The 15,913-nt window shown below is 41.9% G+C and overlaps 1 protein-coding gene across 2 annotated transcripts in view; it reads left to right on the forward strand.

The window, feature by feature from the left end:
• The window catches only part of OTUD4 (OTU deubiquitinase 4), a 2,240,995-nt gene that overhangs the window by 1,832,583 nt on the left and 392,499 nt on the right, over nt 1–15,913 (forward strand). The window lies entirely within an intron of this gene.

Genomic DNA, 15,913 nt, shown 5'->3' on the forward strand with positions numbered 1-15,913 from the left:
AGGCTAAGCAGAGCGATACTTATACCCTACGAGTGGTCCCTGAATTGCCTGGTTGCAGAGCGAATCTTCAGCAGATGGGGTCAGCCTTGCTGCGACCTTTTTGCCTGCCCTCTCAATGCGAAATGCAACAACTACTTCACGCTGATCCCCCCACAGGGGGAATCACCCAGGGACGCTCTGGTTCACAATTGGCCCTCCGGTCTGCTTTATGCTTTTCCTCCATTTCCCCTTCTCTCAAGGGTGATTCAGAAAGCTCAATCCTTGGGAAGCAGAATGATCCTGATTGCCCCACACTGGCCTCGTCAAGTATGGTTCCCCTTCCTTCAACCTTACGTTGTGGACACTCCTTGGATTCTGGAACTTCTACCAGATTTACTGACGCACATGTTGGGACAGTTCCACCCCTCCCTGAGGACACTCCGGTTGACAGCCTGGCTACTCCACTTCCATCGCTAGTCAGACGTCATAATTGTTCACCAGAAGTGGTCCATATATTATCTTCCTCTCATAAACCATCCAGTAGAAAGATCTACTTTAGCAAATGGAAAAGGTTCTCTATCTGGGCTCCTACTAGAGGCATTGATCCTTACACAGCTCCAATTGACTCAGTTCTGGAGTTCTTGTCTATGCTGTTCTATCTATCCGCATCAGCCACCATCAAAGTTCACCTGGTGGCGATATCTAATTTTCACGTAGCGAATTAACCTAGTCTCATGGCACACAGACTATGCAAAGCATTCCTCAAAGGTACCTTGTTACTCCGTCCTCTAGTATCCGAACATGTCATGCCCTGGGACCTCAATTTTGTTCTTCATGCCCTTACTCTGCCACCATTTGAGCCCGCAGCTACCTGTGAGTTAAAATTCTTAACATGAAAAACAGCATTTTTAACAGCAGTCACTTCAGCAAGGTGGGTCTCGGAAATTCAAGCCCCCTCCATCAAACCCCCATATTTGATCTTCCATAAAGATAGGGTCTCTCTTAGACCAAACCCATCTCCTTACTAAAGTGGCTTCCGTGTCTAATATGAATCAGTCCATTGAGCTGCCAGTGTTCTTCCTCCACTTTTCTAACAAGGCAGAATTCAGATTTCACCAATTGGATATACATAGACAGTTACACTTCTATCTACACCAGACAAAAGATATCTGGAAATCTTTACAACTCTTTGTCTCCTTTTCGGAAAACTGATTGGGTTCTCCGGTATCCAAGGTCACGCTGTCTAGGTGGATAGCCAGTTGTATCTGTTTCATCTATCAGGCAGGAGGTAAAAATTTGCCTTTTCCAGTCAAGGCACATTCTACGAGAGCGGTTTCTACATCCACAGCCTATCAAGCTAGATTGTCAATGGATGATATATGTGCTGCAGCTACTTGGGCTTCTCCTCACACCTTTGTTTCTCATTAAAAATTGGACGTGGTCTCCAGGGGCAGATCTTCCTTTGGCTCCACAGTTCTCAGGAGTATTTTCCTATGAGCCACCCAGGATGTAGGTGCTACGGACGCTGTCCCACGGGTAAGAATGTAGGCGAGATAGGACTACATAACATCAAGAAGTTATGTACTCACCATAACATTCGATGTATGTAGTCCATCTCGCTTCACATTCTTACTTACCCCCCCACCTTCCCCCTGCCTGGAGGATTTGGAGGTTAGGTTATCACCTGTAAAGTCCCTTTGAATAGTTTTTGTTTGTATGGATGTGAGGTGTGTATGAAGTTCATATGTTGTTTCGCAGCAAACTAGATCTGGGGATATGGAGCAGTGCACCATGGGATACCCTCTTAGCCCAGCCAGTGAGAGACTCTGAGCTAGTAAAATCGGCCGAGTCGGAGCCGATATTCGGCTCCGAACCCACAGGTAAGAATGTGAGGCGAGATGGACTACATACATCGAATGTAATGGTGAGTACATAACGTCTTGTTTTCAGACTTCGAACCCCTGATTTTGGACTAAGTGAGTTTGATACTGATAACCATATTATTTTTTTTCACAAACACTTCAGTTCCTTCTTGACAGTGGTTCTGTACTTTCAATGTCCTGTTAGGTGACCATAACAAGTCTCTCTTATCAGCTCTTAGTATGGTAGCCCAAAGGGATAAGCACCTGTCTTATTAAAGGAATAGAAGCTATGATTTGACCCCAAACATCTTCTCTTGGATGGAAAGTGTGAAAGTTGGAGCACCAGTGGAAATGTGCAAGTCTGTGGTGTGACAGACTTGATCTGGATGAGCATTATATGACGTACTGCACTGAGATCTCTTGCAAGAAGACAGCTTACATACGCAGGATGATCTTTGCAGTTGCTAACTGACCAGCTGTAGTGTTTCAGGTGGTAGACGTGTGCAGCCCTGTTCTTCATACCATTCATCAGGCTTTATCATACTATTGTGAGTTGTTTAGTTGAATCTTCACTGACATGACTGCCACTATCGTATTTGTTTTTTCTCCTCTTGGCATAGCGGGTCCTAGTCTCTTACAGGGTTTAATATTCTTCCCTAATGGTATTTGCTATTCCCATTTATGATGAGCTCTTATCTGAGATTTCAGGTATACAGTGTATGTCTTGTAGGTTGGACCCATGCCACTTACAGCTGGTTTAGGTTGACTTGGATGTGCTGCTGTTGGGTATTATACCTCCTCTACCTTGGCTTTTCATTCTCTTAATTGTCAAACACATATAACCAGTTACCTCTTGTCTTGCCTTTGTTGGGGGACTTTGGTAAATGTGTCTGATGTGCCTGATTCTGAATTGAAATCTGTTTCTTTATGGAATTCTGCTCTAGGTCACTAAGCATTCTACTAAGTGCAGCAATGGTACAGCTGATGTTTCCTTCAGAACATCTACTGGTCGTGTTTTGGGGACATTTAGGGACAATTAAACTTTATTGTCATATATACTACAGACAGCATCACAAAGTACAGTGAAGTTCTTATTCTACAAGTCCTCCAGCAACATATAGGAAATTACAATTAACAAGTAGTAGTAATCTAAGACAACAAATAGACAATATAAATAGCAATATCAGTAGTTATATATACCTGTGCGAAAGAACGCATTGTGCAAAAAAAAAAAAAAAGACTCCAAACAGGAGTTTAAAGGCTCTAATTCCCCATTTCCTGACAGACCAGCCACATGTGGCAATCTGTCTTTGCCTTCCACCCCTCTTTGACTACCTTGGTCTACTCCTACCCCCTCTATCAAAGAAACTTTCGTTAGCCTTTCCAGTTTCATTCTGTCACCAAAGACCATTGGGTTCTTTCAGTAATTCAGAGTAGTTACAGAATGTTATGGCTTTCTCTTCTTCACAGGTTGTGCAGTCTTGTTCCTTCAAGCCGTCTCCATTGGATTCCTCCATTCCTATATGAGATCTTTTTCCTGGGTACTTTATAATTAGTCCCTTTTCATCAGAAAGAGGTTAGTGTTCTATTCAAGGCTTTTCCTGGTTGCCTGGAAAATGGGAAAATAGTGATCCGTTCTGCATTTGTCCCTAAACTTCTGTCTGAGAGAGCCAAAATTCAAAATGGTTATTGTGCATTCCCTGTTCACTGTGATATGACCTCAAGCTTTTATGGTAACCTTGTATATTTTAGTTATTCATTGAACATTTGTTTACCAGGAAAGTCCAACTGGACACAGGTCCTTTTTCAGCGGGGACCCGAGGAGAAAAGCTCCAGTTAAGCAAAATTACAAGTTTGAGTTAATAGTTACAGGTAATATAAGACTTGCACAAAAACATACATTTTATATACACTGCAAAAGAAAAAGGCTCGTCTGCAAGCAAGCTCAAAGTATCAAACATATAAGTTGCAAAAAGATAAATGTAAAATGTCTTCGATAAACGTGTACAATAGACATCACAGTATGAGTATGTACATCTGTATATAGGTCATTTGTCATGCTTGGGAAGAAAAAGAGACTCCTGAGAGAAGGAGAAGACAGACACCTCAGTTAGGATTTATTGGGAGGACAATGAGATACAAAGTTAGAGAGGTCTTTTCAGGGCAGTTACAAGAACAGAGCCAGGAGTCTTTCAGGTGTAGTTTTAGGAGTTTTTTAAACTGTGTTAAGGAGCAGCAGGTAGTAATTTGGGTAGGCAGTTTGTTTCATATGTTAGGGATGTAGTTTGAGAAGAGTGATTCTCCAGCTGTGTTATTTGCTTTGGTGGTGTCTAGTAGGAATTTATTATTAGAGCAGAGGGGTCTGGAAGTGATGTATGGTTGTAATAGTTTTTGGGGGGCAGGGGCTTTGTCTGGTTGATGCAATATTTTGTGGGCAAAGGTTAACTGATTAAAGCGTAGTAGCTGAGGAAGTTCTAGCCATTCTAGTTGTTTAAGAGCTGGATAGTGATGTGTTCTATATTCAGATCCATGCAGATTATAGGAAGTTTTTAAGTTTCTCTGTGATGGACTATATTTTTCAGTTTTGTCATTTCCCTTCAGACTTTTAGGTACACCAAAAGTTTTCCCAAAGTGCCTTAGTCCATTTGTTGCTTTCTGCAGGTTCCGGGGTATACAGATGTTCCTCTACTTAGACAACCTGCCTTTAGACTCCCTAAGAGTGAAATGTTCCTTCTGGACCTCAGCTTTACAAAGAGCCTGCATCACTGTCTGGGGCATACCTTAAACCTCAAAAAATCCAATCTCGGTCCCTCCAAGGATCTGTTTTTTCTGGGTAGCAGATTCATCTCTGTCAATGACTGCTTTTCTTCCTCAGGACAGTGTTGTTTCTCAAGGAATACTTCGTCTCCTTTTCCCCTGGATATGAACATTGGCAATAGAGATCTTGAGAGTCATGGGGTCCAAACTCCATATGAGGAACATTCAGTGGTCTTGTATCTTTATGGACTCAACATTTCCACCCTCTGAGCTAATTCCTTTATTGCTATTCATCAAGAGTGGATCAACCAACTATTGCTCAATCCAGGAGTACTCTTTCTGGTTCTTTCCCTTTCAAGGACCTTTACACAGATGCTTTCAGACCTGGCTTGGAAAACTTGTTCAGTGAATGTAAAAGTCCAGGGAGAATAGTCCAAAAAGTACAGGAAGGACTACAGGGAAATGAAGGCAGTGACTCTAGTTCTACAATCCCTGTATCACCTCTGGTCTCCAGGCCTTCTCTGAATTTGTATAGACAATACAACAGTTATGTGGTGCATAAGTAGGGTAGGACAAGATCCTACCTCCTTTTCAGAGTCTCACTCACTGTTTGAGACATAGCTGTACAGCGCAACCTGTTTTTTTATAGTAGTTTACACACACTGTGAACAATTCAGTGGGAGATTAGTTGAGCAAATCCTAGGAAATCCTCATGAATGTATGTTAAACAGAGATGTCTTCTTGCAGATTATCCATCAGTGGAGTACTCAGATAGATCTGTCTCCAATCAGAACAGTTATCTGAAGTTTTGTTTCAGGATATCATGCCAGAAGCTTGGACAATGGACTCCACATCTATTTCTTAGAAGGGGCAATTCCTCATTGCATTTCCTCCCCATCTATAATTTTCAAGGTTCTTCTGAAAGTCAAGAAGGACAAGCCAGAATCTTACTTGTGATGTCCTTCGCTGACTGTCTTGTTCACAGACAACTGAGGTTTTATCTGGACAAGACCAAGTCTATTAAATAGTCAAATCAACTTTTATTTCCTTTCAGGACAGGAAGTTGGGTCTCCCTGTTTTCAAACAATCTACAAATGAATCTTTTCTACCATCTCATCTTACTGTACCTTCCATGGTAAGGAGCTTTACAGGTTTGGTTAAAACTTTCTACCAGAGTTGCAGCTTCTTCTGGTACCTTTGTCAATGGTCTGGATTCCAAAGCTATTTTAGAAGCAGCTTCTTGGTCTTCTTTATATATGTTTAGTAAACATTAGAAAGCTGATGCATTTTTCTAGAGCTAGAGCTGGATTTGGTGCAAGGAATCTTGGACTCTAGCTCAGACCCTCATTTCCTCCTCCCTGTGCACTTAGCTTTGAGACTCACCACGTTAATAATACTGCAACACTGATCTTAGTAAGGACATAGTATAGTTGCGTAAGAACTTGCCTTAACAGTATATATCACTTGTCAGTGTTGCAGTAGTACATCCCACCCTCCTCCTCCCCTGTTCTTTTCTGGGTATTTATTTTAAACTGAAGTAGTATCCTCCTTATCCCTTCTTCTGGTAGACATGAGCTTTTTAGTCCCTCCTCCTTTGTTGCCTTGCTGGCTTTCAGGTCTGGGGCATGGAAGTCCTGAAGTACTTTGCGCCCTTACATCCTTTATTTATTTATTGTACATTTGTTTGCCAAGAGTGTCCAACTGGGCCATAAGCCCATTTTCAGTGGAGGCCCGGGGAGGAGAGCTCAATACAGAAAAAACTGTGCAAGAAGTAACAACATGACAGGAATACATTTATGACTACATAGTACAATAATACAAAAAAAATTGATGCATCAAAATGTAGTTACGTTTTCAAATTACGTAGGCCAACAATGTGAGCACCTTACAATAATTGCAGACTAGATAGATACAAAGTTTCAGTAACAGTTAGATTTAAAGTTATGCAATGAACCGAGTTATGGATAGACTTTATGGAGTTAGAAGAATCTGTTTGGTAGGATGCTACTAGTCATTTATAAGGAAAGGCAGTATAGGACTGCAAGGAATGATTTGGATTTGAATTCTAGGTGTGGAGGAGTTTAGAAAGTTTAGATTGCGGTAAGAAGGTAGGCAGTCAATGATTCTTGGATGGTTTTAATGATAGAGGTAGGCAAGAGGTCAGAGCAGTGCTTGGAGGGTAAGGACAGAGCGGGTATAGAGTTAACCAGGGGAAGTGCAGAAACAGGGCCAGTGTTTGCTGAGGTGGTCTTGGAGGACTAGTTTAAATTTGTGTGTATTGTTGGTGGTCTGAATTTGTTGCTGGACGGTGTTCCAGATTTTGGATACTTTGTATGAGTATAGAGATTCTGCCAAGGTATTATTGGCTGTTGAGACTTTTAGTAACAGTTTCTCAGAGGATCTTAATGCTCAGGTGTTGCTATAGGGCTGTACTAGGTTGTGTAGTGCTAGGCAGTTATTAGGTAGAAATAATGGAGTGAGCCAAGGCTAGTTTGTTTATGTTAAAAAGGATAGGTAGTTTGATCCAGTTAAGTTCCTATAGAGCTGTGCAGTGTTGAGATCTATTGGAAGATTAGTGGCAAATCTGGCTGTTTAATTATAGCAGGCCTCCAGTTTGGTTAAGTCAGATTTTCTAAGGTTTGTAAGGATGGGTGAGATGTATAGTAGAATAGATAGGAGATGTGAGCTGGCTATGGCCTGTCTGGTAGAACTGGTGAGAAATTGTTTGATATGGACTTTTTTAATGGTTAGTGCTAGATGTTTATTGAATTTGAGCAAGTTGCCAGTTGTTACGCCAAGCAGTTTTGTGTGTTGTGCATGTTCTATTCTGGTTTTGTCAGAAGAGTAGATAATAAAGGAGGGCTAGTTAGCTTGCAGTGTGCTTTTTGTAAACATGATTAGTTTTGTTTTGTTTGGATTAAGTTTTAGTTGGTGTTCTGAGGGATATTTTTCAACTTCGAGAAAGGACCTTTGTGTTGTTTCCTGGAGTGTTGTGTGTAAGGGCTTAACAGATGAGAGAGGTGTCATCTGCATATTGGATGATGTCTGCTTTGCTGGTGGCAGTGAATAGTTTATTTGTAAATATAGAGGAGGAGTGGTCTGAGAATTGAGCCCCTGGTACACCTGCAGAGGCAGGTAGTAGAGGAGAGAGTGAGTTTAGCCACAAGACAGCTTACTGGTGATCTGTTAAGTAATTATGGAACCAGGTTAAGGCTGAATGGGAAAGATTTAGGAATGCTAGCTCAGTTAGCAGTTTGTGTTGGGATACTGTGTCAAAAGCTTTTGACATATCCAGAAAAATAGAGGAAACTAATTGATCGTCATTTCTAAGTTGATTGATGGTATTAGTAAAGTTGACTAGGGCTGTTGTGGTGCTGTGCTTTGGTCAAATGCCATGTTGGGAGTTAGAGAGGAGGTTTTTTGATCAGTAGGTAATCTAGGAGGAGTTTGAGAATGCATTTTTCTAAGATTTTGACTATTGTTAAGAGAATATCAATTGGCCTGTAGTTGGTTAAGTCTGTAGAGGGGCCACCTTTATGCAGGGGAATGATATGTAATGTTTTCCAGAGTTTGGGTATGTAATGTTCAGCGATGGACCGATTGATTAGAATCAAGATAGGGTAGATGATGATATCTGCAGTTAATCTGAGGTATTTGTTGGAAAGTAGATAAGCTGTGAGAGATGTTGGTTTTAGCTTATTTTGAAGTTGTTTAATGGTACTGGCATGTATAAGTTTGAAGGTGAATGAGTTAGGACCTGTATGAGTTTTTGTGGGAATTGTTAATGGCGTATTATTTTTTTAACAGTGCTTGTATAGAGTTAATGAAGTGGGTATTAAATTGACATGCTATACTGTCAAAGGAATTAGAAGTGGTAGGAGATGGGGTCGCACTTTGTCCTGAGTTTAGAAGTTGTTTTACAGAGTTCTAGAATTTCTGGGGTTTCTTTTGGTGTTTTTGCTGTAAGTAAACTTTTTTGTCATTTTGTTTTTTTAATTTGCTTTTTAGTTTAGTTTCTTAATTTGCGAAAGGTAAGCAGGGATGTTTGTGACTGAGTTCATTGGTATTGGGACCAGGCAGTGTCTGTTAGAGGAGTTATTTTGCCTCCTTTGAGAGCTATGATAGATGTTTGATTTAATACGAATCTTCCTAAGTGGGGCTAGGAAGTCTAATACGTTAGGAAATGTTTGATTGAAGTATTGCACTGCTGAGTTTAAGGGCAGATGATTTAGAGGGGACCAGTTGCATTTTTCTAGAAGGGATTTGAAAAGTTTGGGAGAGAAATTCCTTTTTTTTCTGACATGCATGTATGTGGTATTTTTTGGAGTATTGATCCGGTGCTGTAAAAGATAAGTGGCTGAGCGGTCACTTAGACGATCTGGAAGACGGCCACTGTGTTGACAGAGGCGGTGCTTATTAGTTACTGTCCACACGAGGATAGTTTGTCTACAGCTATTTTTATCTACTCTGGCTGGAGAGAGTATAATTTGTGAGAAAGCATACAGATTGATAAAGTTGGATGGGCTGTCTGATGAACAAGTGTACTAGTCTAGATTGAAATCTCTCATAATAATGGTTTCTTGACTGAATGTGGGAGCTATCCAGCAAAGAAGGTTTTCGATTTTTGACTGGTTATTTCCACGTGGGATGTATACAGCAATGCTTATTATATTTTTTTTGGGGGGGGGGGGTTGAGTGTAAGGCTGGCGATTAGTATTTTAGCGACAGAGGGTTCAGGGAGGTATAGTGTAAGTGGGTTAGATTGAGGTAGTTTTTGTACATGATTGCAATTCCACCACCTCGTTTTAGTAATCTGTCACATCTTAGTATATTATTGTCCTGACAGGATTTCAGTATTTTGTATATGGGGTTTTAGCCATGTTTCTGTTAGTAAGACTAAATCTGCAGAGTACAGTGTAAGGTTTGCACGGAGGTCTTGAATTTTGTTGAGTATACTTCTGAGATTCATATTGAGTAGTAGAAGGTTAGAGGTATTGTTTTTCTGATGGGAGATGTTAAAATTAAGTGGCTTGGTTAGGTGGGGGGAGTTTGTTCTGAAATTTGGGGCCTGGGATATGTAATACATAGCCTTAATGTGCTTGGTCATACATTGGACAGTACTGCACAAGAGGAAGACACGTAGGCTTAGGTATCCTGGACGGATGTATGATTATCCCAGAAAGACCACCAAATAAAGAAGAAATAGATACATTTTGGAGAAGTATCTATGAAGATCCTGTGGAGCATAACAAAATTGCTAACTGGATAGAAGAAAAAGAAAGTATAAGACATTTAAAGGTACAGGATATGAAATGGGATAAAGTAACAGCCAGAGAGATCAAAATAAAGTTAAGAAAAGCCTCTAATTGGAAACCCCCAGGCCCAGATGCAGTACCTAACTTCTGGATAAAAGTATTAACATCTTTGCATGAAGATTTAGCCATAAGTAAGAACTATTTATATGCACACTCCGAACAGACACCAATCTGGCTAACAACAGGAAAAACAATGCTCCTACTTAAGAGTGAACCTGCAATATACCCCAAAAATTATAGACCAATAACTTGCCTTCCGATAACGTATAAACTATGCACTGGAATTGATGCTGACAAGAGTTTATAGTCATTTAGAAGAAATTTCAGTTATGGCAATAGAACAAAGGGGGCAATAAAATAAAGTCATATGGAACAAAGGATCATTTGTTGTTAAATAGTCTTAGTGGACAACTGTAAAAAAGAAGAATTTAAGTATGGCATGGATTGACTAGAAAAAAAGCATTTGATAGTATCCCACATTAGTGGATAAGAGTGTGCTTAAAAATGTATAAGATATACACCCTACACTGATCTACTACATTACATTACAGTGACCATGAAACACTGGCAAACCACTCTGCAGTTAAGTCATGATAAAGGACAAATTATTATTCCAGAGATAAAAATTCAAAGGAGGATATTCCAGAGCGACTCTCAGTCACCGCTGGTATTTTGCCTTCCCTCAACCCATTAAACTGTCTAGCTTAGGCTATGGGTATAATTTGGCTCCTAGAAAGCAACAAAGTGTAAAAACTTCTCATCTTCTCTTTGTTAATGATTTAAAACTGTATAGCTCATCAGATGAGGAACGGAAAGCACAACTCAAGTTGTCAAAACTTTTTCAGATGATATAAGAATGTCATTTGGTCTTGATAAATGTGCAAAAGCAATCTTTTTAAAGCAGGAAAACTGCAGCATCAAGAAAACATCCGTTTGGGACAAGAATGTGATATAAAAGAACTTGAGCAAGAGGGAGTGTATCAATGTTTGGGAATTGATAAAGGATCAACAATAAAACATGAACATCAGTAAAAATCTACACAAACAGCAGAGGCCTCCAAGGCAGAAACGCACTCGACCACCACAACACAACACTAATCACGAGACACATAACTCTCCTTAACAGTGTGCCACTCAACCAAAGCCCTTAAGAAAAAAACAGCATGCCTAGCACACTAGTCATAGGTGACTCTATAGTGAGGCTGATGTCCCACTCACTAGGTTGAATAAGGAGAAAGTAACAGTCAGCTGCCTATCAGGTGCCAGGATCCACCACATAACGCATGTACTCATGTCCCACAATAGGTTCAAATATGACTCTGTCATTGTACATGTGGATGTGAATGACCTGAGACATACCTCCCTGGACTACATGAAAAGAGACATGGAGGAGCTCTCGGATTAAGTAGCCCAGGCAAGTATGATCCTAGCCCTGTGCAGCATCCTACTATCACCCAGAATAATACCACAGTACAAGCAGAAAATGATGGATTTCAACAATTGGCTAGGTTTCTGTTGAAATTCTAAGGGGATCCAGTATCTGTCTGCCTGGGATGACATCAATGACAGGCCTCGATGCTTTGCCAGAGATGACCTGCATCTGTCACCCCTGGGCTTCCGGATACTGGCCAAGATGTTCATCGTGTTTCACTGTTGCAGTCATTACTCTTGGGTTATCCTGCTGGCAGGCTACCTGCAGTCGGCAAGAATTCCAAAGTCTAGGTCCGGCGTCAGTTGCTGTCACCTTTTCCCTGACGTCAGTGCGCCAGGGGTATAAAAGATGCAGCTGACGCCATTTTCTCCAGTCTTTCTTGCCGCGCGGTACCTGAAGCAAAAGCAGTTCGCAAGTGCCGGTCGGCCAACTCCTGAGATTTTCAAAGCTGAATTTCATAACCGAAGTCTTCATTAAAGCTAAGTACCCCATTGGGGAAACTTTTTTCTTGCTCCAGACCAATGTCAGAAAAAGTTAACAATTGTATTTCTTGTGGGAAGCAAATACCTCATAAGGATTTTCACTCGTACTGTATTCCTTGCCTAGGCCCTGATCACAATGTTGCTAGCTGTTGGTTTTGTGCTGGATTCAACCAACTCACTATCAAGCATCGGTTCGATTTTGCATTTCATTACTTTGGCTGAAGATTTAATTATATAATGCCGGCAGAACAGCCGACAACTGGAGTTTACAAAAAACACAAGGATAAGGATAGGCATCCGAGGTCCAAAACCGACGATGAAGCCTCTTCTAGGCCAGTCGCCGGTTCTCAGTGAGGCGCTTTTGCAGCCCCTGGCGCCTGCTACCTCGGAGCCACAGGCCGCTACTGACTCCCACCTGGAGCCGACTGGGCCTCTGGAAACTCAAGGTATTGGACACTCTGAAATCAATCCCTCAGATGGGTCCGGAGCCGCTGAGCAGGCATCGGCTTCTGAGGGTATATTCAGACCTACACAACTATATATTAAGCCATCCTCAGCTTCAAAGACAAAGACTAAAGCAGCTCTAAAGACAAAGAAACAAGTACAGCATTCTCCTATTCAGACTTCCATGCCTAAAAAAAAAACAGATGCTCAAAATGGCCGAAGACCTAATTACTTTGATCAGGGGCTCCCATCCCCCTCCTGATAAGAGGCCTAGGCAAGAGACAGACTATGATTCTTCTGATCAGGTATCTATTTCCTCTGATTCCTCTTCTGAACAGGATTACTCCATGCCTCCCTATGAGGATTCTGATGCTGAAGAATCCATTCCTTCAGCCTCTCCTCCTGAGGACTATTCCTTTGGGGAAACACTGCATACTATGAGGGAGCATTTCCACTGGGAGAGCCAAGAATATTCTGAGTCTAAGAAAAGGCTCAGAGACTACCTGCTTCTTCCTCAGCATAGACCCATTGACTCTTTACCCCCTGCACCTAAGCCAGACAGATAATACAAGGTCCTGGATTCTCATAAATTCCTATATAAAAACCCCGCTGCTGACCCAGAAACTATATCTCAGGGTCCCAAGGGTGTTAAGGCTTCCACTGCAAAAAACCCTGTCCCCTCTGATAGGGATTCTAGGGCTCTAGACAGATGGGAGAAAAAAGTATACACTTCTGCCACCCTGGCTGTAAGGGCTTTAAATTGTCAATTTCATATGCTTAAATATCAGCAATATTTAATGTCACTACTTAAACAGAAAATGCTGACAAATACTGAATGTTCAGAGAACAAGGAATTGCAGGATTTATTGCATGCAACTGAACGCTTGGGAAAGCATACTTTGCAATGTGGTTATGATTCACTGGAGGCCTCTTGCAGGGCCGCTGTTACAGGTTCTGTTTATTAGAAGGCATGCTTGGTTAAAGGAACAAAATCTGCCTGTTCATGTTAAAGCAAAATTATTAGATGCACCATTACAGCATGATACTTTGTTTGGTACTAAAGCAGAAGAGGTGTTGAAAATAATGGAGGATAAAGCAAAATCCATGCAGACAGTCAAGGATTTCTTACAGGTACAGCCACCCAGGTTTAGCAGGAACTGGCCTTCTAAAAATTGGTCCTTTCCAGTGTCAGACAGACCACAAAGAGGCAGATACAGGCGTCCCAGAGGCAGATCTCAGCCCCAAGGCTCATAAAGGCCTAAACAATGGAGTGCTCCTACCACCAAAAGCGGAGAAGACAAATCGCAGCCTTACAGGAAACAGTCCCAATGACTTTCCTCTACCAGTTCCAAGCAGTTTTCTTTTGACAGCCCCCTTATGGGGAAAACTAGCACTTTTTTCATCAAATTGGCAAAAGGTTACCTAAGACAAATGGGTTCTGAACATAGTGTCCCAAGGCTACAGGTTCCATTTTCACACTCTACCAAGGTCAAATGGCATGCCAGACCTGCCACACAATCAATGGGCAGAGGCACACAAACAAATTACAGCCCTCATGGACATGAGGGCCATTCAGCAAGTACCACAACAAGAGCAGGGACAAGGATTCTACTCCAGACTTTTTCTAGTACCCAGGAAAGACAAAACCTGGAGACCAATTCTGGACCTATCTGTACTAAATACGTTTCTGGAAGTTCCAAAATTCACGATGTTGACTCTTCAGCAGCTACTGCCCATGCTGGGCAAGAGGGCTTGGCTAGTAACTTTGGACCTAAAAGAGGCATACCTGCATGCTCCAATCAGACAATCTTGCAGAAGATACTTCAGATTCATAGCTGGTTCAATGCATTACCAATTCTCTGCACTGCCCTTTGGCTTATCTACTGCGCCCAGGGTCTTTACAAAATGCCTGGCACCAGTAATTGTGTTTTGCAGACAAAAAGAAATTCAAATTTATCCCTACTTGGACGACTACCTAATTCAAGCAGAGAACAAAGACACTCTTCTAAAGCATCTGGCGTTTGTAAAAAGATTACTAACTAGTGCCCTCTCAAGAGATAATATTCCTGGGTGCAAGCTTAAATGCAACTGCCTAGATGGCTTATCTCACGCCAGACAAGCAAAAACAACTGACTACTTACTTCAAGAAATTGGCAACAAAAACCCACTTATCTGCAAGGAAAATCCTGCAGGCCTTGGGTTTCATGGCATCCTGCATTCTACTAATTCCATATGCCAGACTGCATATGAGGAAACTACAATGGTATCTGAAAAGTGTTTGGACTCAGCATTGCCACAGCCTGGAGACAGTAATTGCACTCATTCCCTGCCTACAACAGGAGTTTCGATGGTGGGCAGAAGCCTGTCACCACAACAAGGGTCTGCCATTCAGTTTACCCACAGCCAGACAGACACTGACAATGGATGCATCGGATTATGCCTGGGGGCCCATATGGCAGGAAAATGTATTCAGGGCACATGGCCTGCAAACCAGATGCATCTTCCCATCAATCAAAAAGAGATGCTAGCTGTTCAAAATGCCCTGACAGCTTTCAAGGACCTGCTTCATCTTGGACAATTACTGATAAAGACAGACAACACTACGGTCATGTGGTACATAAACAAGCAGGGAGGTACTCATTCCTACCCCCTCTGCAGACCAGCAATGACCTTATGGGACACAGCATTGGCTTTTCAAGTACACCTGCATGCACAATTCCTGCCAGGAAAAACAAATACTCTGGCAGACGAACTAAGCAGAAACCTCATGGATCCCCACAAATGGAAACTGGATCCACAAGTCTTCAGGATGATAATAAGGAAATGGGGATGCCCAGACATAGATCTATTTGCCTCCCCTCACAACTGTCAATTGCCGAGATTTTGCACAAGGATTTACCACAAGCAAGCATGGAAAGCGGACGCCCTATCATTCAGCTGGAAAAATCTAACAGTATTTGCTTTTCCCCCACTACCTCTCCTTCCCAGAGTACTCCTAAAGGTCAGACAAGAGGAGCCAAAAATTATTCTGATTGCACCAGACTGGCCACGCCAGCACTGGTACCCAATCCTGAAGAGCTGGTCTCAAGGTCCAGCATGGATATTGCCTCAAACTTCTCACTTGCTGACCCAACAAAACAATCAGATGCTGCACAGCCAGCTCAGGACCTTAAATCTGGCAGCATGGCGGATAATGTAGACATTCTGAACACTCCTCTTTCAAAAGCTGTTATGGATGTTATCTTGGAGGCCAGGAGGCCCAGTACCAGAAACTCTTATGCAGAAAAATGGAAGAGATTCTGTACTTGGAACCAGGAACAAGGCCTTGACACATTTGTACCAAACATTCCTCAGATTTTACAATACCTGACTGAGATGCTGAACAAAGGTCTTTCTTTCTCATCAATTAAGATTCATGCCTCTGCCATTTCTGCACATTACAGTACGGAACCACCTATCTTTTCTTACCCTTTAATAAGGCAGTACCTCAGAGGGGCCAAAAACATTAGGCCTCCAAGGAGAGCACCAATTCCGGCCTGGGATCTCAATTTTGTTTTGGAAAAACTTACACTGCCTCCTTTTGAGCCAGCATCAACAGCGGATATTAAATTCTTATCCTGGAAAACAGCTCTGCTCTTAGCC

Source organism: Protopterus annectens, chromosome 2.part1 (assembly GCF_019279795.1).
Source record: "Protopterus annectens isolate FY-2018-M chromosome 2.part1, PAN1.0, whole genome shotgun sequence".
NCBI classification, from domain to species: domain Eukaryota; kingdom Metazoa; phylum Chordata; order Ceratodontiformes; family Protopteridae; genus Protopterus; species Protopterus annectens.